At 37.2% G+C, this 26,082-nt stretch overlaps 1 long non-coding RNA gene across 2 annotated transcripts; it reads right to left on the bottom strand.

Annotated features, from left to right (window-relative positions):
• Positions 1 to 552: 552 nt before the first annotated feature.
• Positions 553 to 24,499, bottom strand: LOC131553602 (uncharacterized). 2 transcript variants are annotated; one of them, XR_009274217.1, is made up of 6 exons: positions 20,049 to 20,158; positions 19,837 to 19,937; positions 19,443 to 19,588; positions 2,896 to 3,096; positions 841 to 900; positions 553 to 751 (listed from the first exon to the last, which is right to left on the bottom strand). It is a non-coding gene; the product is annotated as an uncharacterized LOC131553602 (long non-coding RNA). The 2 variants fall into 2 exon arrangements; XR_009274218.1 differs by lacking the exons at positions 19,837 to 19,937; positions 20,049 to 20,158 and adding an exon at positions 24,143 to 24,499.
• Positions 24,500 to 26,082: the final 1,583 nt, after the last annotated feature.

Below are 26,082 nucleotides of genomic sequence, written 5' to 3' on the forward strand. Positions count from 1 at the left end.
TTCCTTTCATGTTTTATGTATACCTTCACAGACTACAGCAGAGGTCTCGGCAGATTCCAACAGGCGTTGTCTCCAAATTCTCATATCTATACAAACATGCCTTGGGCCGCATTGAATATGCAAGTCGTATTAAAACAGGCTCCTTTAGCTTTGTAATGCATGGCTTCACTTGCTCTTTGTTTGTCTTTAGAGACAGTGTTTTGGTTTTAAAACTTTTCTCTGCACTCTTTTGTGCTGCTTAATTCATTACAGTGATTTACAATGGGACACCATACCAAAAACTAAAAAAAAAAAAAAGTACACTTGTACACTTGCTCCAGCATCCTTGAATTAGTCCAGCCTTTTTAATGTTGTTTTTTTCATTGAGTGTTTTCATTCTTTTGACATTAATATTAAATATTGGTCTTTGCTGAATTAATTAATTCCCCCAAGAAAGTAATATGCAATTCTTGCAGATGGAGGCAGCACGTAGGTACCGCTGTTTTACAAAGTGAGCAAAACTCTTTGTTCTGTGCAAAACAAACAGGCCAAGAAGCCGCTATCTTGGGCCAAGGTTATAAAGAAACTAATTTATTAGGTTTTCAACATAGAACATAAGGGAAATTACAGTGCACCAACAGCTGAGCAATAACCAGCTACTAACCTAAAAAGCTAATTTGATTCATTTTCCAAACAGCTGAATTGAATCTCTTTCTGTGACTCATTTGTTTACCGTCCGTGACTGAAGATCCACAATCACTGGAAACCACATCTAGAATGAGAAGAGGTGAAAAAAGCATCACTGGTGAAATAGACTGTGATTCAGATTGCTCTTAAAGCCTGCTGATTGTGTAGAGAGACCTTGTCTCCACTCAGGAACAATCTCGGCAGCACAGGAGCGTTCCAGTTCGGGGGTGGCATCTAAATTGCAAACAACAGACACAATCAGCAAGGAAATGGCCATTTCCTGTGAGTCAGTCACCGTGACAATTCTCCTCTGATAGCTACTGTTACAGTACAATGAGCAGGCGTTGATGGAGATGCGGGCAGGGAAAACAAACCCTCAGTAAGTCAACAAGCTCGTGCGGTTTGGGATGGTCAGTCGAGTAGAAAGGGGTCCGGATCACCTGCGGGGTTAGCAGGGCCGATGCAGGACCAATTGCGGCTCTGATTGGGCCAATTTGACGTGTTTTTATGCAGCGGGAAGGTAAACAACCCCTGAGACACGGTCAAGTGTGCAGACACACAATCCCACCTGCTATAACTCATTATACACTGTAGCAACTTTAAACTGCATTTTATGAATTTTATCAATCTCTTTGATTTTACCAATCTCGCATTCCATCGGTGTGATCAGAAGCATATGCTATTCGCATTTGCGTTCATTAAGTCAAATAGGTGAAGTTTGAGAATTATATTGCACGAGACGCACTGATGTTGCTTTCTCGCTGATGGCTTGTTTATTGTTTAATTTGGGTTCAGCGAGAGCTCCTGCCCAAGTGCTCTAGCCCTCAGTCACAGAGCAAAACAAGCATGTCTTTTCACTGATGACTTTAATGATTGTCTTTCGGGCTTGTTGTCCGGGTAACCATTCCTTGTTTAGACGTGTTGTCAAGGCAACAAAAATGGAAAAATCAGTGGATTGAAATTATATTTTTAGAAAATCACCAAGATGCTGCTCGAGGTTGATCTAAGGGGCTGTTAATTCTCGAGATGTGCATGTGTGAAAAACACGAGAACGTTTAGTTTTCTGCCACTCTGTAACCCTGAAATGTCTTTCTGAATGGACCATTTAAATGAAACAGAGATCAAGACTTTGGCTTTTGTATGAACTCTTTACAATAAATGCTCTTAAATGAACTTCTGTTCACAATTATAGATTTTTCACCTTGATTATTTATTACTCGCATGCCTGAGGCTTGGATTAATTTGTTCTTTGTTTTCACCGGTTTTCATCGGAAAGCTTTGAGCACTGCAAAAAAAAAAATAATGCGATTGGAGATTAGATAGATTTGTTGTGTTCCTATATAATTGCTCTTTCTGCATGAGAGGCTCACACTGCTGAAGTTTTACTGCTGCGGTCTTGAGAGAATAGTCAGGCAGTATGGCACTGTATAGTTCTTGCCTTAAACTAAACCTGGCCCAAATCTCTTCCCACATAGCTCTTTTGTTTTCTGTCAACACACCCACTGCATCTGTCATGTTAAGCATTCTCCTCTCACTTCACTTTTTTCTTCTTTTCTCTGCAATTCACACTGTCTGCAACAGTGATGCATATTTGAGTTTATCACCTTGAAGTCAACATGATACACAGTTCACAACCCATTTTACTTCTGCAAAAAATGTGATATTCTGTTCTTTGTACTCTACTGTGTCTTCCAATTCAATACAATTCTTATTGCACTCTGTTTGCATTTCATCCTTTGTATGTATTTTAATATACAGTATGTGACAGATGGTTTAGTGACATCAGCCAAAAAGGAAGCAACTTATAATACATTTTGCGTAGACAAGTTGCTTTCTTCATAAAAACGAGCACTGATTAATTACAGTAAGACCAAAAAAAGTAATTTTTGACTTTTAAAAAGATCTTTCAAGCAACATCTTAGGTGATGACTCCCTATATTTTGTAGAAATGCTTGTTTATATTGCAGTGAACAGTGCATTTAGCATGTAATTATTTTAAAACCTCGCTTGTCATACTATTGGCACTTTCCCCCTATAAGAATTTCTCTGTGCAAAAATTTTCATTTAGCTGTAAGCGATCATCTTCCTTCACGTAGCATTAGTCACAAAGATGAGAATTATGACAACTTCACAAAAACATCTCGAGGAGCCTGTCCTGGAGCTGACGGAGAGGCTTTGCAAAACTTCATTTAGAGGATAATTGGTGTGCAGACATTGTTAGATTACAACCTTTCAATGGCAGTTCACTGAAGGCAGGTGATTATAACGTCTGATGTTCATGGTGAGGACAAAGCCGAGTGCACTGCATGACAAGAACTCCTTCTGCTGCCATTCCTTTGCCCGACCCTCCAGAAAACACCTGCCATGTGAGACAAGGTTGTCTACTTTAATGGGACGGTGGGCTGCTTAGGGAAAAGGGGGTGCAGGGACCTGTAAGAACAAAAAAAATAAAATAAATCATAAATGTGATGTCTTCAAAATCTCAATTATTTCTTCTAGACAGCAAAAGATTAAATGAAGAGCAACTTTTCCTTAAGTCTCCTGCTTCCTAAAAAAAGACCTTAGTTATCTTAGGTTACAATATGGCGGATGCTGCAACACGAGAGTTGGCTGCGTCTGTGTCTGTGTTTAAATGATCACGTCTGAAACCTGAGATATATAACACTGTTGACGGCAAAGTTATTGTAGAGGATGAATTCCTTCATTTTAAAGGAATTCATTGCTGTTAAAATAAAGACTCTAAGTCAGGATGAAATTGTCCTGTTGGCTGCAAAGACGTTTGATTCTGATTGGATTGAGGTCTCAAAGAAGGTACTGTTTGAATTATGTCCTACAACACAACAGAATGCTTCTCATAAAGGGCCACAGAAAGACGTTAATAACATAAAAAGCTGTCTTAAAGTGATGAACAGATTCAGTGAAGATATCCCCAGATTTGTTTCACATTATTTGGATAAGTTGCCAGCAGTGTCCTTTGATAGCATCGATGTCTCAAGTTTGCTTGGAAGAATGGAGCAGCCGAGTACTGAGCTTTGTTCTATGAAACATGCACTGCAACTACATGCTAATGTGGATGAAGATCTACGAGCCATTACAGTGGATATTAATCAAAGAGTGTGTGCTCTGGAGCAATCGACGGATCCAACACAAGACGGTGGCTCGGAGATGTCGGCAGCAATGGTCAGAGCTACACGGATCGAGGGTACGGCACTCAGGGCCGCATCGGCGGAAACTTTGGAGATGGGCATTGGCAAAGAGCTGCGGTGGCAAGGTCCTTATCTTTGAATGCTCAGAGAGTGGAAAGTACTGTGACAATGGAGGGAGCTACAGGATTAACATCTTCCACATATTGGAGTCGTGTGGTGAAAAAGGGTCATCAACAAGGTTTTGAGAATGCTGCTGTCACTAAATCAAGATCGCTTCCTGTCATTCTCAGGCAGAAAAAGAAGTCAGGTAATGTCATGTCTGTTGTTGGTACTGGAGCTGTGGGCAACATCAGAATGGTCAAGACCAAACTGGTGAGTGTTTTTGGCTCCAAGTTTACACCTGACTTAGATGCCTTGACTTTTGTCTGAGTATCTGAAAGAAAAACTCGGTCGCGATGTTTCTTGTCAGAAGATTGAAACTGTACAAAGCAGATACAGTTCATTTAAAGCAGGAACTCTGAACTCTGCATGAAGGTAGATCTCCAGGAACGGGGTTGGGCACCCCTGATTTAAAATATCTGCTGAATGTAATGAAGTCAGTGAAATGTATGACCCGCAGCTCTGGCCCGAAGGTGCTTTTGTTAGATGCTATTATGAGCCGCGTAGGGGGGGAGTCTCGGGTCTAATTCTGCACCAGTCGCTGGGGAAAGTGTGCACCCTAGAAGAATAAATAAGTAGAATAAATAAGTATTGGTGCCCCCCATGGACATTCGGGTTGTGTCATATAACTGTCGTGCTCTGCGTGTGGGCCAGAGTGATGGGGATAAAGCTCGCCATATGGTTGTGGACAGTCTTTTGGAGACCTGTGATATTTTATACTTGCAAGAGACATTTATAGCAATGCAAGATTTGGATAAATTGAACTCTCTTAATGATAACTTTAATGGTGCTGGTGAATCCACAACAGATCTTGGTATGGATTTAATTAAAGGGAGGATATCTGGGGGTGTAGCCATACTGTGGAAAAAAAAGTTTGACTCACTGGTTAAGGTGGTTAGACTAGATGTTAATTGGTGTATTGCAATACAGATTATTTATCAAGATAAGAAATATATTATTCTGAATGTGTATACACCTTACGAATGCCATCATAATGAAGATGAGTATTTAAATAGACTAGCTTTTATCAGTTCTTTTATTGAAAGTTACTATACTATTTCCAGTGTGTATTGGGGACATGAATGCAGACATTTCAGATAGAAATTCATTATTTTCTAGTCATATTGTTCCGTTTTGCCAAGATAATAATCTCATTTTGTCAAGTGAAGTGTGTTTATCTGTAGATAGCTATACCTATGTTAGTGAGGCTTGGAACACTACATCATGCTTAAACCATTAAATTAGTACAGCTGATGCACATGTCTCGCTGAGGGATATGAGTATCTTATATGATACAGTAACAACTGATCATATACCTGTGTCTATGGTGATAAATGTTGACTATTTCATAGCGATGTCTATAATGAAAGTAATATCAATGCAGCAAAAATGGATTGGTCAGGACTTACAAAGGAGGACCTTTTAGCCTATTATGTAAGTACAGATAAATGCCTGAGTAATATTCATTTACCTAGGTATGCAATGATGTGTAGCAATGTTAAGTGTAAAGATGTAAATCATCAGAGGGATATCTGCTCAATGTATAATGATATAGTTAATGCCTTGCATGGTTGTAGTAAGTCATTTTTTAAATCAAAGGGTATAATGAATAAGACTAGGCCTGGATGGAGTAAATATGTAGCTGAATATCAGGCTGAAGCCCAGGTAGCTTATAAATTATGGGTTATGGCAGGTAGACCCAGGCAAGGGCCTGAGCCTGAGTATAAGAAGTCTACAAATGCAAGATATAAGTATGCTATTCGTTTTATCTGTAAAAATGAGCAAATCTTAAGGGCTGATTCTATGGCTATGTAGCTTCTAAATCATAATATTACTGATTTTTGGAAAGAAGTCAGAATTCTTAATAGTTGCAGAGTATCTCTTCTTTATACTTTAGATGGAGTTTCTGGGGTAGAGAATATTGTGGAATTATGGAGACAACATTATTGTAGTCTTTTTAATTGCATTCAAAATGAATTGTATAATGTGGACAATATTCAAGTTATATATAATGGATCAAGCTATAAGCAAATTGCCTCCTAAACAAAGTTAGTGCCCTAGATAATTTTTCTGCTGAACATCTTAAATATGGAAGTAAGAGGATAGCCCCTTTATTAGCTGTCTGTTTTACTGGCTTTTTGATTCATAGTGTGTTACCAGATTCAATGTTGTCTGTTTTGTTAGTATCAGTTATTAAGAACAAAGCTGGAATGGTAGGTAACATAGATAATTATAGACCTATAGCCTTAGCTAGTATCCTGTCTAAAGTGCTGGAAAAAATCTTGTTGGATAGTTTAAATGTGTTTATTAATTCTACAGACAACCAGTTTGGATTTAAGGCTAAACATGGTACTGATCTTTGCATCTATGTATTAAAGGAAATATTAAATAAGTATTCATCAGTTTGTATGTGTTTCATTGATGCATCTAGAGCTTTTGATCGGGTTAACCATGCTAAGTTATTTTTTAAAATGGGACAAAGAGGGGTGCCAAAATACATTGTGAGAATCCTGGTTTATTGGTATGCCCACCAGATGATGCGAGTAAAATGGGGCAATAAGGTCCCTGCCCCTTTTGGGGTTAGTAACGGCGTGAGACAAGGAGGGATTTTGTCCCCAATTCTGTTTAATCTTTATACGGATGAGCTATCTGAATGTTTGAATGTCTGTAAAACTGGGTGTACGATTGGGAATAATTTAGTGAATCATATTATGTATGCAGATGATCTTGTGGTGTTTAGTCCTAGCAGTGCTGGTCTTCAACAGCTTTTAACTGTGTGTTCTGATTATGGTCTTGAACATGATATTTTATATAATCCTGATAAGAGTGTGGTTATGATTTGCAGAACTAAAGAGGATAAAAGTATAAATTTTCCAGTTTTTAAGTTGTCTAACAAGAGTCTCACTCTGTGTGCGAAAGTAAAATACCTTGGACATTTTATCACTGAACGCATGACAGATGATGAGGATATTGAAAGGCAATGCCGTATGATGTATATGCAGGCGAATATACTTTTTTACGTACTTTCTGTTCAGATGAGGTAAAGGTGTCACTTTTCAAAGCATACTGTACAACACTTTATACTGCTCATTAGTCTACAGAAGCTGCAAGTAGCTTATAATGATGCAATGAGAATCTTACTAAAGAGACCTAGATGGTATAGTGCAAGTGAAATGTTTGTGAGTGCACTGTTACGAAATCTTATGTATAGATTTATCTGCCGGCTTAATGCTTCTAAAAATGAGATTATTGTGGGTTTATCAAATATACACCGTATCAGTCAAATCTGTGGAGACACTGGTATTGCTGTATTTTGTAACTCTTTATGTCTGTGATAGATGCTATGGGTTGTATATGTTGTCTATTGTCTTTTTTAAATCTGGACCTTGAGTCTGTAATAAAGTTTGATTGATTGATTGATTAGACATTTATTTTGCCTTAAGAATTGTAGGGGAACATCAGAACATTTGATGAATAAAATGACACATGACTGTATCTCAAGGGTCCTAAACAAAGAAAAAGCTACCAATTTTAAGGAAAACGGGCTAATTTTACTTATTACAGGACTCCCTGGAATAATTCATTTTGTTTAGTCAACTGCAACATACAGCGGTCATATATTTCCTAATATTCATAGTTGTGGAGAGCGGTTTCCTCCATGGAATAACAAAATAAAAAAAATAAAAAAGGTAGTAACTCAGATCTCGCAATTTTGTTTATTTGTTTCCCCCATTGAAAAAAAAATTAAAAAGGTAATTTTTATCTCACAAAAAACTCTGGACTCTTCTTCTCACAACTGAGTTAACATTGCACAGTACTGATTTTTTTTTTCTTTGAATTGCAATTTTATGTCTCACAATTCAGCATATGTCACAATTCTCACAAGAGTTTATATCTTGCAATTCTGCATTCATGTCTCGCACTTCTGAGTTTATATCTCACAATCTTGCAATTCAAGTCAGAAAAAAAGGCTGAATTGTGACATCCATATTTTTATTTATTTGGTGAACAGTTATGTAATCAAAAAAAAACAAATTAAATCTCTGGCGGATTTTACTTTATCCCTTATTTACATTAGGCTTCAAATTGTTCAGACTAACTCAGCTTCAAACGTTAGTTTCATCTGTGGGTTATACAAAGTTTCCATGTGAGCACCAACGTTCTCAATCTGATTTGTCGGCCTGCAGGGCAAGCTTTGGTATTTGCTACAATACATCTACAGAGAGGCTCATTACTGAGAAGGAGGGTCTTTTCTGTACTGGCTCACTCACCTTATTAGCAGTCTTTATTACTTTCCATTTTAATGAACCATAGAGCAGAGGATCAGTTTGTCTGTCTGTGTTTATTTGAGTTGGTAATGGACCCATCTAACGCAGCTCAAGGCTAGAAATTCAGATCTAAGAGCTGGGAACAGTCCCTCAAGAGATGATAGGGAATTTTGATGAGTTTGGGGACACAATGCCTTTACACTGAATGGAAGAAAATGGATTTGGGTGAAGAACATTTTTATTTAGGGAAATACTAACATAAAACTTTGAATATTTGCATTTTATTATATAAAATGAAAATTCATTGATGAAATATAGCAAAATATGTAAATTTAATACATAAAAGTGGCAAAAATTAACAATTTATTATTATAATAATAATACCTCGTGTTTTTTTTAAGTTTAACACTTAAGAAGCAATAGTACAACAGCAATAGTAATGCTTGCTTTTCCAAGCACCAACAATTTGTTGCAACATAGGCTCATTGGAAATTTACACATACTTCTGTCACTAATAATCAGTGGATTGTAGAAGAGAGCTTTTAATTATTCGAGGACGGCGTGAGATAAAATGACACAAAGATCATTTTGTCACCTTAAACATCACCATAAATGAGCCTGTCTCACTTTTTCTTTTTTTCCATTTCAGCAGGGTAGGTGACAAAACACTTGTTCTTTAACAAATATAAAGTGTAGTAAGAACTTTGTTATATGTATATGTGTGTGTGTGTGTGTGTGTGTGTGTGTGTGTGTGTGTGATAATGTAAAGTATATGGATTTTTTATTTTATTTTTCCCTTTTTCCTTGTTCATACAATCTAGCACCCAGCAGAGGGGCAAATGACATATTTTTTATCTTTTAGAGTCTTTTTAATCTCTTTTTCCTACTACTTCTCTAATACCTTCTTGTAAATTCTCTAATACCTTCTTGCATATGTTGTATGTGTATGACTTTTATGGAACAAGAAAGATACATTTTTAATAATGTGCCAACTGATTTTTTTTTTTTTTTTTTTAATGCAATTACTATTAATGGGGATTGAAGCAGTGAGTTTAACTCTAGAACCACTTTTTTTATTCAGGAATGAAACATCAGACTAGCTCATAAACTGGTTCAATTCATTTACTGAAATTGTCTGACTCAAACGAACGATTTGTTCACAGGGAGAGGTAAGGTCAGAATTTTGAGTGAATAACAAAATTAATTTTAGCTATTGTGTGATTTGGAATATAGTGAAATCAAAGCTTGAATCAAATTACTTAAATTTGAAAGAATTTGCTTTTTTTACTTATTTTAGAATATAACAGTTCCAGTTCACTTTTATTATATAAAGAAAAGGGTGAATAATCATTCAGTTTTGGGTTGTTCTTTAATACTGTATGTGTACTTGGTATTGCAAATAATAAAAAAGGAAATTTACAAGCTCACACCACCCAACAAGGTTGAGATCACGGATTATGGCACTGCATGAAAGCAAGTGCCATACAAGTGCCAAGCATGAGATATTCACTGCGCTAAAGCCCACCTTGAATGGAAAGGCACAAGGACGGGGTCTCTTTAAAGAGGAGAAATATCTACTTAACCCTTTTCATCTACAGCCCACAGTGGGGAGGTGAAGATCAATCAAATGCATTTTCAGAAATGTCAACTCCCTGTCTTCCTCCAGCCCACTGTACTGTAAACAGAAGGGCCTCTATTTGCTGAAAATTGCTGCTGTTAATTATAAAGCACATTAGGTTGGGACGCAGTCGATAGAATCCCGCTATAACAAACTAGAGCTTGTTTTTTTCTGAAACTCATTCCAGCAACCCTTCGCAAACAATCTCTGTCCGTGCATTGTTAATCACCTCCACGTTGCCACGGCGACATTAGTTCTGAAGACAGTTCCGTCAATTAAACAGCATTCAACAGAAAACAAACAGCCTGTCAGGGATAGTGTGCAGCATGGCCATTATGTGTGTGGCAATAATATTTATCTAGAATATGGAGATGTCAAATGTGGAGAGAAAATGACAGAAACAGCTACTGAACGCATCCATATGATACATGGATCTGGTATTTATATACGGAAATTAAAAGACTGGAGGCATTTCTATATTTTTCTTGACCAAAGTCATCCTACTACAAAAACAAAAAACAAAAAAAACTTTCTACAAAAACAAAGCTACAAAGACATTATTAATGGATTATAAAATAAAGTATTCATTAGGTGATAATGAAACTTTTATTCTGTCTTGGAAAAGTGGGAACAATGTTCATACAGATCTTGGTAACAGTAAATCAAAACTAGACTTGTCAGTCCATTAAAAATATAAGATATGTGAATTTATTCATATAATTAATTGTAATAAAATATTAATATGTTGGTGAGAAAAAAGAACCTAAATGAAAATAACTCAAAGAGTAGACTATGGCAAGATTTTATTTATTTTTATTTTTTATTTTTTTGAAGATTACAATTACAAAAAGTTGCTATAAATGTCAATATATTGTATAATATAATGCTTTATTTGTCATTGAATATACATCTATCACTGGATTACAGTCTACAGAATTCCATTTTGCAGTTTTGTTTATTTGTTTTCTATTTCACCTACACTATTTAAGAGTCAGGGCATAATTAATTGTATACAATTTCTATTATTTTCTGTAATTCTATAATTGTCAGTCCAAATCAAAACATGTGGACTTAAAGCAACTATATGTAAGTATTTACCTTGAAATATCAGTTTCAAAATCATTCTGATGGTAAACTGACTTCTAATAAGACAAATGTCTTTAGCTGCTTTCCCATAGTCCAAACGTCTGTTCTGGGAGTAAGTGAGCAAGTATGAAATTCTGCGAAAAAGGCGGGTTTCTTTACGGCAGCAACAAATGCACATGTACAGCTATGACAGTGAATTCCAACGCTATGTCACAACCAATTCGTACGTATTTTACGAGGTGGCTAATTCGTACGACCTCACTCGTATGATTTTGTATGATTTGTCTAAACCCCTGTGACGGGGAGGTTTAGGGGCAGGGTTAGGTGTAGGTCATTCGTACAAATTCATTGTGCAACTCATATAATACATACGATTTGGCAAAAACCGTATGAATTTGTACGAGTGAAGTCGTACAAATTTGTACGAATTAGCCACCTCGTAAAATATGTACGAATTGCTGTGAGATCGGGCTGTGAATTCCAGACACTTAACTCTAGAGGGCTCCAAAATCACACAAATGCACAAAACTACAAACACTGTAGAAACAAAGTTAAGAGTTTGCTGGATTCATCATTATCCTTACTCTATTAAAAGCATAGCATTGCATTCTCTGTGATATATGTGATTTTGTGTTTTATAGTTATAGATCTGAGGTATTTAGCCCAGTTGTGTCATGAACCAGCCTCAAAAGGATTTATTGAGGTAGCACTGTAAGCCAAATTTCATGATATTAATAGTAAATCCATAATACTAGGAGACTTACTGATGTTAAGCTGAGAAACACTGAGAAAGAGTAAATGTGTCAAAGGAGAGAAGGATCCAGGCTGTAATCTGTTGCATAATGGCACAATTTTGCCAAGGAAGAGTTCCTGGATCAACCTCATATGAACCAATAAGATTTTAGTATTAGGTTATGAGTTCAATATATTCTTATTGTAAAAATGTAGGAATTGTTAATTGTTTGGTCAAGGTTGAGATGGTTAGCAATGCTCCAGTTGGCTAGTTGACTAATGTATATTTACAAATTATTATTAAAAAAAAATAAAAAAAATATTAATTAATAATTAGTTAATTTATCATTAATTCTTTAAAAATATATATTATTTTTAATATGCAAAAATTTATTTATAATTAATTAAAAATAATAATAATAATTTGTACATTTATAAGTATTTATTTATTTACTTGTAGTTAGTGTAGTTCCATGACCAAAAGCAGCATGCATGTTGAAGCCATGTTTTCACATCCAAAAGAAATTACTATGGATGTGCATCTACTCTCTTACCTCTTAAACAGATCATAACCAGGGCCTAAAAATAGCACAGCTGTCTATTCCAAACTAAAACTGCCACCACAGATTCTCTCTAAAAACAGACCTATAGGCAGAAAAGATGCATGATTTATAAGCACCTTTAATCTATAAGTGATTTCCTCATGAATCACTTCATTGTATTCTGTGTGTTTCCCCATTCTGTCCCAGTGGGGAGGCAGCAGTAATCAACAGAGCCATATAGAGCAGCAGTGCTCTTACCTCCCGTGTGGAAAACAAAGTGCCAATCCTAATAAGTAATGGTGCAGCTATGGCAACTGCGTTTGGCTGCTGGTTCTTGGACTCCATTCCTTCAAGTGCTCACAGCGAGGAGGTGCATTATGGGATGTGTTTTCTTCAATGTCTGAACCGCCTATGAGTTAAAGGCTTCCACAGTGATTGCTGCACAACCGCCCGAGCCCTGTGTGTTGATGTTGCAAGTGCAGTGCAGACAGCCAGTCACGCTGGGGACTATAGAGGTGGACAATGTCAGGCCAGGCTGAATAATGGGCCCTGCATTAGCCTTAGCTCTCAACATATGCCAAAAAAACACACTCCCCTTAGCTATTCCCTCTCATGTTTTTGGAGCACCTCTCGCCAGTCTGCTAACTGGACATGGATGAAAGCAGTAAGGGAAAGTAGAGACTTATATTTAGTTTTCTGGTGTGAGGAAAAAGGGAAGGATTTCTTATTCCTCAGAGATGTGTCACTGTCATTCTTTCTCTCTCTCTCCATCAGTCTTATTCCTACATTCACAAAATGTATTACACAACAGCGGTTGAAGGGATTTGATTGAAGCTGCTCTGGATGCTGAGCGTGAAGGATTGTGGGTCCTGTGTATTTAGACTCTGAAGGTAAGGAAGGTAGTGCATTTGTGGTTACATACCTTACCTTAGCATTTGTGGTTAAAAAGTATATACATTTTTATTTTTTTAGAAAATGACCGATCATTTCACTAGATAAAGCCCTTATTCCTCAACTGGGATTGTGCCCTTTGAAACTGCATTGAAACTGCAATTTGAAGTCCTCTATATGGAGAAAAACCCCTGAATGTTTTCCTCAGAAACCTTCATTTCTTTTCGACCAAAGAAAGAAAACATGAACATCTTGGGTGGCATGGGGGGCGAGTAAATTATCAGGAAATTTTTAATCTGGAAGTGAACTTATCTTTTAAAGACACACATTCGAAACAATTTCACATAAAGGACTTTGTTTTTTTTTCCAATAAATGCTGTGAATGTTTTTAACATCAGGTGGAACTGAAGCATGAATTTATACTGGACACAAATAAAACCCCACATGCAGAGAAGAAATTTTGCCTCTTCAATTCAGAAGACCAACAAACACCACTGCTTAGGCTGATATCAGGTTTTAACAGTAGCTTCTCTCCCATCCCACAATCATGACTGCACGGAAGGGTTTTACATATGACTCAAAGCACAAGCAGACAGGGGTCTCTTTCTCCATTGAGCTGAGGTTTCCGAATTTGAATACTTCTCTCCCTGCAGTGATGACTGCACCCCTATGCAAAGGCCAGACAAAATATCTTCAAAGTGGTTTCGCCGAATTTACCACAGAGCACGATCTCCGTTTACCTGTGCTCTACATTCATCAAGAAGCTTTCAGCACCTTCGGATTTCAAAAGGAGTGACTCAACAGTGCTGCGTAGTATGAAATCCTGTTGGAAAACAATGCTGCATTCAGCAGGAAACATATTTATGCATGCACTGATGCAATGCTTAAAGTTGAATGAGACACAGTGAGGCGATATAAAATGGAACAAAGAGTAATATAAAATAGAACAAAGTTCTGTGCAGATGCTCAAACTTCTTATTTTCATGTTGAAATCTGAGAGAACTTCAAACTGATAGCAAAGACCCCTTGACTCCTGTGAAGCCTTAAATATGCATGTATCCTATTTAATAATTTAACAGCACCATTCAAAAAAAGCCCAGACTCCTGCACTCACTGTCTCACTAACATTCCTCCTCACCCTTGACACCACTGATACACACGCAGACTTTATTCTACAAGTCCATTACCACTAAAACTAGCGCCGATGTCTCACTCCCCTAATGCAGCCCTGCTCATCCGTAAAATTATGTTTTACATAAAGGACCCATAACTGAATGTGTGGCCGACCCGAAATATCCACAACAGCCACTCTCTCAAATGCTACTAGTTAACTAATGCTCCCCCTGGTTTAATTATTCTATTTAAAGCCACCGACTTTAAGGAGGGCTGTTTTTTGGGGATCTAGTCTGCGTGCATGTGCGCTTGAGACAGCCAATTAATTCAGCTCATGGAGAGCGGGTGAGGAGACATAGTGACTTCCAGGCAGTATTAGTCATGCGCATGGCACAGAACGCCAGTCATTGGGGAAGCTCTCATGCATTTTAAAGGTGATGGTGGAGACGTGCTCCTTTTCGTCTCTTTGCATCCTAGCTGCGGTCCTGTCCTGTCCATGCCTCCTCTAGTAACACATCAGGGCCCGGCATGCTATCCCCTCACTGCTTAGATTTGTGCAACTGCAGTTATGTTTGAAAAGTTCAGAGAAAATGAAAGTGTTTTCTTTCAACTCCACTATCAGAGGAATATTTTGAGAAATTCTAATTCATTATTTACTTATCCTCACTGTTGTTCTATCAGGGATTTGCACAATTCTGAATATAATTGACATTTCTAGTTCAATTCCCAAATTTCAATTGAAATTAAATTGAGGTAAGAAAACAGGATGCAATACAATACAAGACTGCAATTCAAACCTGAAAGTAAAATTAAAATCTATCTATCTATCTATCTATCTATCTATATATCTGTCTGTCTATCTATTTATACACACACATATATATATATACACACACACACGCACACATATATTATATGTGACCCTGGACCACAAAACCAGTCATAAGTAGCACAGATATATTTGTAGAAATAGCCAATGGGTCAAAATTATCGATTTTACCTTAATGCCAAAAATCATTAGGATATTAAGTAAAGATCATGTTCCATTAATATATTTTGTAAATTTCCTACTGTAAATATATCAAAACTTAATTTTTGATTAGTAATGTGCATTGCTAAGAACTTTAAAGGCGATTTTCTCAATATTTTTATTTTTTTGCACCCTCAGATTCCAGATTTTCAAATAGTTGTATCTCGGCCAAATATTGTCCAATCCTAACAAACCATACATCAATGGAAAGTCAATTTTAAAAAACTGACCCTTATGACTGGTTTTGTGGTCCAGGGTCCATATACTGTACAGTATACTATAGAGAGAGAGAGAGAGAGAGAGAGAGAGAGAGAGATGTGAGGCTTTGTAAAAGTGAAAATAAAACCATAAAAGTGCTCTTTTCAACTTGTGCACTATTTTCCAAATTTTAAAGCCATATGATAGCTTTGTGTGAAGAAGAGAGTGAAATTTAGGTTAATTTTAGATCCTTTTGTGTTCCTTAGATTAAAAACAACAACATATGGGTTTAAAATGACAAGAGGGTGGGTAAATAATTCATCAACATGTGCCATCACCATAGTCATGCATAATAACACACACACACACACACAAACACCGTGCAATCACAACCATGCCATGGGTAATTTCACTACTACTATAGGGAACATAAAACAAACAGCTGAGTTAAAATTAAATTTCCAATCACTCAGGCTTGTTGTGTTTCGGCAGCAGTGTGCGCTGCCCGTAAGGATGAAAACATCGGTAGTTAAATAAGACGGAAGGAGCGCTAAGAGACTACAGCTGCACTGAGCTGTCTTTGGGCTTGCAGAAGTGTTATGAGTAATTAAGACTCGGTTGGAAGCGGTTTTGGACCACTAGAGGACTGTAACTGTACACTTATTGTTATCGACTTCTCTGCGGCTGCCAAAAGGTTATGCACGTTACACAATACAGAAGATGATCAAGAGCAATAAGACACTCGAAGATGAGTTCAGCATTTCTCAGCATAAAGCCTCATAAATAAAGATTAATGAAAAAATGTGAGGCATCTTTTCATCATATATTCATTTTTAAGGAGGGTTTTAGAATAGGCCCTCACTTATGAATCAAATGTCTCTCTCGTTTCTTACAAATATCACTGAGTGCTTCATTGTAATGCCTACGCTCACTTTATTAACACACTGTGTGCTTTATGAACACAAATGAAGCAGGATATTCACTAGGCACTCAGTTGTTGTCGGTGCTCTTAAAAGTGTTTCGTAAGCCTAGTAGATTTATTGCAATTTAATGCATTTAACGAACATAGCCAGTTGTCTTGATTTACTGGTTGTGACAAACAACAAAGTAGCAAATCATGAGGTTAAACACTCACTTACACATACACCAACTTCCTTGGAGCCTTATGTAAATGGTAGCTATGAGAACTTAAAAGCCTGTTTTTAGAATGGAATTAAAAATCTGTCTATATGACTATATCCGCCTTATTTTTCAACGTTGAAGTAAGCTATTTTCTGTGAATGTGCGAGACTTCTGATTTATTAGCCACTATAAATAATTAGAAGAGTAACAAAGTGCAATAAATTGTAAAAACTAATTGTTACAAACAAGTTTGCAAATATCATCCAACATAAAGGCCAGCTTTTGTGCAGCTGGAATAATTGGAAACAGATAACACCTGAAGCCTGGCACATTTTAGTTACAGATGGCCGCACCTGCCTTTACCTTAAAAATATGGTAGATACTCACATAATTGCAATATATTTCATATATTTCATTCTCAGATGTGTTACTTGCATTTTAAATTATTGTTAGTGCTTTGTTACAATGCCTGTGTTCACTTTATAAACACTCTTGTGCACTTTATGAACACAACTGAGTTGCATATTCACCAGGCACTCAGTTGTTGTCAGTGATTTTTAGGCTTTTCTAAGGTTTTTCTCAACTGCTTTGGCTCGTTTGTTTTTTATTATTATTATTATTTTACTCAAAAATTTGTTCAGTTCTCATTAATTTGCATGAATTTTTCTATTTATTTAAGCAAATTGCATGATTCAGCATGCATGCAAAAGATGTTTACAATTTGCAAAATAACTAAATGCATATGGCAAAACGTGGATTCTCAGTAAAATTGTACACTTAGTGAGAGTGAGACTGGCAACACTTCACTTCTAAACATTCTTTCAGTGAACCATCACATGCAAAATAATCCAAGATAAATAATCCATTCATTAATGAATATTCCATAAATATCCATGACATGGAATGTTTGCGATGTTTGTTAAATTGACAAATGTTGGCTTTTTTATGGCCTTATGCTGCCTTCACGTGCTATCGGAATTATCGTAAATACGAGTTTCCAAATCGGAAATTGGACGTGAATGGCCTCTCAAGTTGTATTTACTACTGGGAAATTCTGAAATAATTTTGATACCCGAGTTTCCGAGTTGGGCGGGTCATAAACTTTAAACATGGTGGAGGGAACAACCATTGCTGCTGTCAATGCTGTTCTCACAACAACTATATCCCTTTTTTCTTGTCGCTAAAGTAGTGTATTTGTAGGCTAGATATGAATGATCATGCCAAGCATATTGTATGTTTTATAAGCAGTGAAATAAGCATGTATTTGACCGAAATTCCAGAATTGTCAGCGAACTGCATGTATAGTGCGGTGAATGTTTATATGATTGTCAACCAATGGGATGCTACATTTTATTCTTTCCGACATTAAAGCACTTGAATACGACACGCTCGTAATCACAACTTCATAAGTGGGAAATAGGACATTTCCGATAGCACGTGAAGGCAGCATTACTTTCTGTGTGCTACAGTACTGACATTTCCCTGTAAACTTTTACCTAATGTTGAAATCTATAGCCTATCTAAAAAAGCTCAGTGTGATACACAGTAACCTTCAGCAAGCCAAACTGAAATTCTTCTACATTGTCAGTGTCAACAAAAAAGTAGTACAAAAACATTTCAAGGGGTGCCATGGTAAAAAAAATAAGTAAATAAATAAAAATAAATCTAAACATTTTGACCAGTGCAGCTCACATAAAAATAAAGAAATGAAATCTCTGGCATTGGGCAATTTCCACAATAACTAGGTTTTGAAACAAATGTTTTTAGTGAGTTACTACCATTGCAGACATGCAACACAGTTGTGATGTCCCGTAAAACAGTTGCACTTACAGTTTAAAGAAAGCTAACATTGTTTTTAAAAATGAGCCAAACCTATACATTTATTTAAGTCTGTAGAATGATCTCACATTCTCATCCATCGTGCACAGGGGCGGATCCTGGCACAAGCAGCATGTTTTCCCGCACACAGGTCTAAGACACCCACTCCACTTTTCTTTTGCTCATTCGCAGCAGCTTAATGGGATTGAGCCCACTCTCCATTCCACCTCCAACTTTCATTGGAAATGAATTATGTCCCAGCGGGTGACTTCTTCCAAGCAGCACCTTGCGCTATACTATACTGCCACCCCACCCCCATTTACACTGCTATCTGTTTGCCCGCTAAACACTTTCCTTAAAGTTGCATGAAACAGAAGTTGTGACCGTCTTTTCTTCCCTAATGTGACGCATATTCGATTGAAACAGCTTCTCGAACAAGAAAAAATGTAGGGCAGGACTTGACTTTGTCCATCTAGAATTGATTAGATTGTTGTCATTGACAATTGTGATTTCATGGTGCAGATTGTGTTTTTAAGTAACTAAGTACTTATATATATAAAAGTTTCAATTCAAAGTGCAAATAGGCTTGTTAGTGAGTCAAGTGCTCACAGATTTTGCAGCTTGAGTGAAGGTTGGGAGTTCTTTCTACCGTGGGAGTTGTGGCCTTGTAGCATGCTGTGATTTCACCACCAAACCATGAGAGAACATAAATCTGTAAGGTAGGGATTGTATTATTTCATGTTCATTTATATTAATTTGAAAGTTAATTCTACATAAATAAATAATAAATTGGTAGACATAGAGTTCACTCCTATCAAACCTTCTAATCGTGCCATTAGCAACAATCAAGTGTGTGCAAGGTCATGGAAAGCGTTGTGTGAACGTCCAGGGATGCAGTCTCCTATTTACACTCATCAAATATGTACTTAACCTGGGTCAACTGATCTAAGACTCATGAGTCAAAGTCTGCAGTTGATGCATGACGGCTCCCCATAGATATAATGGCCATGTTATGATTTACAGTGTCTGTATTTAACGGGGGATATTAATTACCGGGAGCGGAGTGACAGGAACAATGGGACGAGGAGTGGGACGTCTCTGCTCTGGCGTTCTTCAACATCTCCCCCTGCAGCAAGGCTGACAGCAGCTCACTGGGCTTTACATTTGCCCTTCAGAAGCCCTCTCCCAGCCAGGAGCATCTGCAGAGATAGAGAGAGAGGTATAGCGATGGAAAAAAGAGATCAAATAGATAAAGGGGATGATCCATGAAAGCAAAAAAAGAATCTGGTTAAAAACAAAAAGGCCTTTTGAGGAACTAAAGCACCAAAACAAGAGGGAAAAAAACAAAGGATAGAGTTAAAGAGGGAACCCAAACAGTAAAGGAGGATTGAGTCAGTGCTCATGAAAGCCTCTATGAGTCCCCGTGATCCATTTTGCCATAACTCACATGCAATGGCTCAATGATCAGAGTGTGGTCGCAAAATCATCTCTCTTGAACCAGAACCTTTCCCAAGGGAGCACAGCCTGCCTTACTTTCCTTCCAGCTGCCTGCAGTAAACTAAGACAGCTTAGGACAAGACCTCACTGACGGAGGATGTAAACATCGTATTGAAACAAATTCAAAAACCAAGAGCCAGTCTGAAACATTCATAAACCTACAATGTTTATTCCTGTTGGTCCATGCAGCCCAAATCTTATGAAGTTTACAGAAGGTTCAGGAAAGGATATACAGGCATTCTGCATCCAGCTTCCTGTGTTTTCTCATCCCATCAGGACCTTGAAAGGAGTCAGTCGCTGATTTAATCAGCAGCCTTTTTGTTGACTTTTTCTCAGAACAGGAGTTATTGATTGGTGATGTCACCGCGATAAGCAAAAATGCCAGATAAATGGCGGTGAAAGACATGCAGTTCGCAGACGACTCACCTTCCTCTCAATCAAATACAGTGTGCCGAGAGAGAAGATTTCATGCAAACTGTGAATGTCACTTTTATTCTCATTATAGAGATTTCCCAAAGGACATGCACAGTGACAGCGGTTAATATACAATCAACAACCACCAGTTAATAAACAATTAAAAGAATGCTTGGAATAATTGAAACCTCCTCTGATGGTGTTACTGATTAGATTGTTAAATCTCTTCTTATAATGTCTCAATTATGAGAAATGTATCTATTGTTGCATGACTTAAATGAAATATATTCTCCCTTAAGTAAATCACTGTCAGCGAACTAGAATCAAGCTTCATTTGATATTGAATTAGTTCGCATTACAGCTAATTGCACCTCCTGTGAAATTTCACAGCAAAGCAGGTGATGTAATGAGGTTACTAAATAAACCGATGGTGAACAGAAATGAAGACAAATTCAGGAAAAATTGAGCAGACAGGGACATGTTTGAAACACTAAAGGGGTATGGCATGGGGGCATTTTTGAGAGTCTTCACTGATCAGGAACCTAAGTTTGAAACACCAGGACGCCATGACATTTCTCTCACCATGAATTTAATTACTGGGGTTACTAAGGGCAATGGCAAAAAGGAAAAAACACAGAAAGAAAGCAACTTGCCATACAACAACAACAAAGTGGAGCACTACTGCCCTCTGTTGATCTGAAACATAAGCCATTTGATCTCATATTTGTTAGCACATGTATTTTACACTCCGAATAGATAAAAAAAACAACTGCAAACTGTACTTTTAAAAAGTTTCAAAAACGTAAATTAAAATTATGTTTTATTTCTTTAACCTATATAGCAAAGTATAACTGGTCTACTAAAATATTTTACTATCAATGGGAATGATGAATCGTGAATCATTTTATGTAATGCATTTACGAAATGTAGGCCTATTGTGAATGTATATTATAATATAAGCTGATTGATTATTTATTCCAAATAGTGACAAAAGATGTCACTTTGATTTAAGAAACTGAACAGTGTTGTCGACTTTTCTCAACCACAGAAGCGCGCACGCGCACATGCCCGATTGATTGGATTAATTTACGCATGCGTGTTGCTCAGTGTTGATGTCACTGAAGGGACAGAGACCACTTATGCCAGATCATTTTCCTCTTCGCCGAATAACGAGTGGGCACAGTTCAATGAAATGCCAGCTGTTCGGACTTGGCAAGAATTTATAATCCTCTGAATAAATGGGTGAGCCTTTTGAGTGTCTTCTGTTTGGATTATGTTGGGTCTGTTGAACTAATTAGCCTGTAGAATAAACATAACTTTGGGGCAGAATGTTTTATGGTCTTTAGTTAATCTAATAAATTAAAAAATAGAAAACTGATCATTCAGACACATTAGGACTCGAATGTTTTTTTTTTTCTTTCTGAATGGCCCAGCTGCTTGATAAAATCAAACGTCTCTGAGGCAAGTTAACAATGTAAAATTCACCATGTCCAAACATTTCAGAAGTTCCGATCGCTCTGCTCTGTCTAGACAGTACATTACTGCCATCTGTAGGAATGTGGAGAAAACACCATGATCGTTTGAAACCCCTCAACACCAGAGGCGATCCATCCATATTAGGCTAGTTTAAGAAAATAAATAAATAATAATAGACAAACTCTAACCAGTTCTATTTTTGGATTGCTAAAACCTAAAATGTATACTAAAAGCAAACAAAACTAAACATAAACCAATGTACTTCCTATGATAAACAGGCACTAGGTTTTTTCTTGTTGGTACAAGATTATCTAGGCTACTATTATTACCTGTATTCTTATTATTAGCTTTATAGTCAGTGTATAGCTAATATATTTCAAGAGAAGACTTGCCTTGTCTTGTTTTTGAAGCAAGCTCCCCTCTGTTGTTTGTAGCCACATGTCATTTAAAAAAACAGACTCATTGATTATATAAAACTCTTCAGGTGTGGATTGTGTGCAGACCTCTCTGACAGTCACATGACACAGAATGTGTTGTGAGAGCAAAGTTATTTGAAGTTATTGAATTATGGGTGTCACTGCTGAATTGTTTGCCCAGGGTCATGAGTGTGCCACGCGCCTCTCGTTGTCCATATGTCATCATGACGCGTCATGTAGCCAACTGTACATCTTTACTGACGAGCAGAATTATAGTTGATTTGACTACCATAACACTGTATAATAACTTTCAGTAATCCATCTTCAACATCTATTCTACCTTACAAAGGTTCTTTTTTTAAATAAATTAATATTTTTATTTTGCAAGGATGCATCAAATTGATCAAAAGTGACAGTACAGGCTTTTACATTGTTACAAAAATTGTTCTTTTAAACAATTTATTCATCACAGAATTCTGTAAGAGTGTATCGTGGTTTCCACAAAAATTTGAAGCAAAAATATTTCTTGAGCTCCAAATCAGCATATAGAATGATTTCTGAAGGATTACAACTGGAGAAGGCCTAATGGCTGCTGAAAATTCAGCTTTGTCATCACAGGCATAAATCACATTTTAAAACATATTAAAATAAGAAACAGTTATTTTAAGCTGTAATAATACTTCACAATATTACTGTTTTTGCTTTTTGTTATAAAATAAATGCTGCCTTGGTGAGCATAAGAGACTCATTTCAAAAGTTTATCTTAATAATAATAACAAATCTTACTGACAACAAAATTTTGAAAGATTGCACCTCGACAAAAATGATAATAACCTAGGCTAATTACTACTAATAGAGAAAACACACATACAACTTTTGACTCAAAAGTTAAAAATAGTAGCTAAATGGTGACAACACCATTGTATGTCACCAACTATCTATCTCCAGTTTTTATGAAAATAGCAACGTTTCAAATAGCGGAGTGCGGCTATTCTTTATTGACATCAAAGATCTGATCAATGGAACCACTGCATTGAACAAATGGTTACTGTAGCCTAATCATTGATTGCATTGATCCATCTTAATATACTGTGGATTTTAATGAGCCCTTAGGCTCAACACAATATTACTTCCCTTCCCAAAATTAATGAGGCCACTAATTTGCTTAATTTGCGGGTAAACCCCTAAATTAGACAGAGTGACAAGTCAGTAGGCTATCTATAGAAGCACGTCCGTATACCTCGGGCTGAACTGGAATAATTACATGGGGCTGAGATCAAGGGCGGTGTAGAGATAGGCCGAGCGATTTTCACTGTTTCCCTGTGATATTGTCTATTGTGTGAAAAGTGGAAGCGTTCGATCTCGGCAGGTCTTTAATTAACTAGAGAAAAACAGGCGATGCACGCGCACCCCCGGTCAAACGCGGATCATTCACCCGCGCTTGACTGAGCTCCGAAGAAAGGATCCATCGTTTCACGCTCTCCCACTAGCCTACTTCTGGAGTTTTGTTGCCTATACTAGGCTATATGCGCCTGTGCTATATATACAGGCTTTCAAGTTTGTCTTAGCGCATATTTTCACCTTAAAAAGATGCTCACGAACAAAAATCTCAAGCCTGAGGAGGAAACCATAGCAATCGCGTTGACAAAATAGCGTAGGGCTATATTATGCCCTTATTTAATACTATTTGAATGAATGATGTAGCCTACCAAAAACCAAGCTTATAAAAAGTCCGTAAGCTGATGTTTGGCGAAGTGTGTAGGCAACAGGGTATTTTGCGTTTGCACCTTAAAAAGTTCAGGATAAACACTTATTCGAATTCTTATTGGAATAATGCATTTTTATTTTTTCTGTTTTTCATAGTCGCTCATCACGTTTGACGTTTTTCTGCCAAAACGTGACTAAACACCGCATTAATAACCATGACGCCATGGGGGCTCATAAACTGACCTTTGATATGCTCCCAACACCTTCCGCGGTCCTCCACCGCCACCCCCGTCTCAGGGCCTACAGCAGATGGGGAGTGTGTCCCTGTCTGCTCAGGGCTGCAGGCTGTTGCGCTGGCAGTAGGGTAGCGAGAATTAAATATTCATGTAAAAAATGAATGGAGAACCCCTGGACTGAGAGCGTGCCCATTTATTCAGCTCGCGCAAGCCTCATTAACCCGATGACTGGCTAGCAGGTCACGCTGATTTCCTTACCAACATTTAACATCTACCGCCTGTCTCCAAACACATACACCAACAGAGCGGCTGAGAGGAATTCCAGACCTTTTCTTTAGAGTTTCAGAAAATAATTGGACTATTCAGATAAAACACAGCATAGTTCTAGCATGTTTACCTCTTATTGTGCATCTGTTTTGATGTTTCTTTGCTCAGCAAATGTAGGCCTACGACTAAATGTAGCCTATTTACCGTCTTCTCTCTTAAAAAAATGTAACCAGAATTGTGTTAGCCTTTTCCGCCACTGTCACCAAAAAGAACATAATTAAGGAACAAATTACAGATATTAAACAAAATGTATCTCCTTCCTATTTTCAAAATTAAACTTAGATAAAAGCAGTAGCCTAAATTTAGATGTTGCTACATGAGGTAGCCTACATTTTAGGTAGCCTACAAAACATAGGCTACGCACTCGTTTAAAAAAGATTTCCCGCCATTGTCACCAAAAAGAATATAGGCTAGGCCTAATTAAGAAACAAATAAGCTGCAGAAATTAAACAAAATGTAGCCTACTTATTTTCAAAATTAAACTTAGCCTAGACATATAAGCTAAATTTAGATGCTGCTACATGAGGCTATTTAGGTTAATACACAAAACATAGCCTACAGTGCACTCGTTTAAAATAATAGCCTAATAAAAAAAGATTTAGTAAGCTAGTGAGAATAGTGCACACCAAGAACGAAAACTATAACGAGAATAAGGAAATCCACATCACAACTATATTGATAACGTCACAGAATATTAATAAAGACATCGTTGGAATCGTTTTCAGAATTTTTTTTTTTTTTTTTTGCCCCATCTGATGAACAATGAGAACAGCAATCAAAATCCACCTAATAGCTTATAATTAACCATTTCTTTCTTGGTGTCGACGCTAATAACTATCTTTATAATTATCTTTAAAGTTATGGTTCTTGCTGTGAAAGTAGCCTACATTACATATGGAATTTTGGCAGTAGCTAATTATTGTTTGCATCAAATAAGGACTGCGCGTGAGTCGGGAAGATGAGTGCTGGCCCCTGTAAATTAAAACGATGATGCTGTAGTGCTCAGTGATTAACACTGTCATGGCTGGGGGAGGGGGGGGGGATGAAAGTGTGAAAGTTAAACTATCCCTGGACGCATCGCAGCATATGGGAGACGTTAGTGTCGGCCTCTGACTGTGATACGGGTGCCAGGGGACAACAGCTGACTGGGCTGAAGTTTGCTGCTCTATTCAACCCTCATGACGAGCAGCCTCAGAGGGGCCGCCACTGTCATCACGCGCTCTCTCTCCATCACCTCATTTGAGCAAAACAGTCTCGTGTCCAAAAGACGTTGACTTGGACGTTATATTTCTGTTGTTGTTGTTTAACCAAGAAGTATATATGCTGCATAGCTGTTCAAAGTAGGCTATAATAGCCTGCTGACATAGTATTTTGGAAAGGCGCCTAAATGCATTTTAAATGTTTCAGTAACCACAAAGTTTAGATAACAAGTTATCTAAATATACCGTCGCGAACAGAAGTCCCCTTCGCCTGAGGAGGAAGTCTATAGCAACAGAGTTGAACAGTTTCCGTCAAGTCCAGGATTATCACTGTTTATCACTTTTATGTCTGTTTTTTTTTTTTTTTTAAATACATTAGCAAATTTAAAAAGAAAAAAAATGGTGTTTTTTGTTTAAAAGT

This window comes from Onychostoma macrolepis, chromosome 14, assembly GCF_012432095.1.
Source record: "Onychostoma macrolepis isolate SWU-2019 chromosome 14, ASM1243209v1, whole genome shotgun sequence".
Taxonomy (NCBI): domain Eukaryota; kingdom Metazoa; phylum Chordata; class Actinopteri; order Cypriniformes; family Cyprinidae; genus Onychostoma; species Onychostoma macrolepis.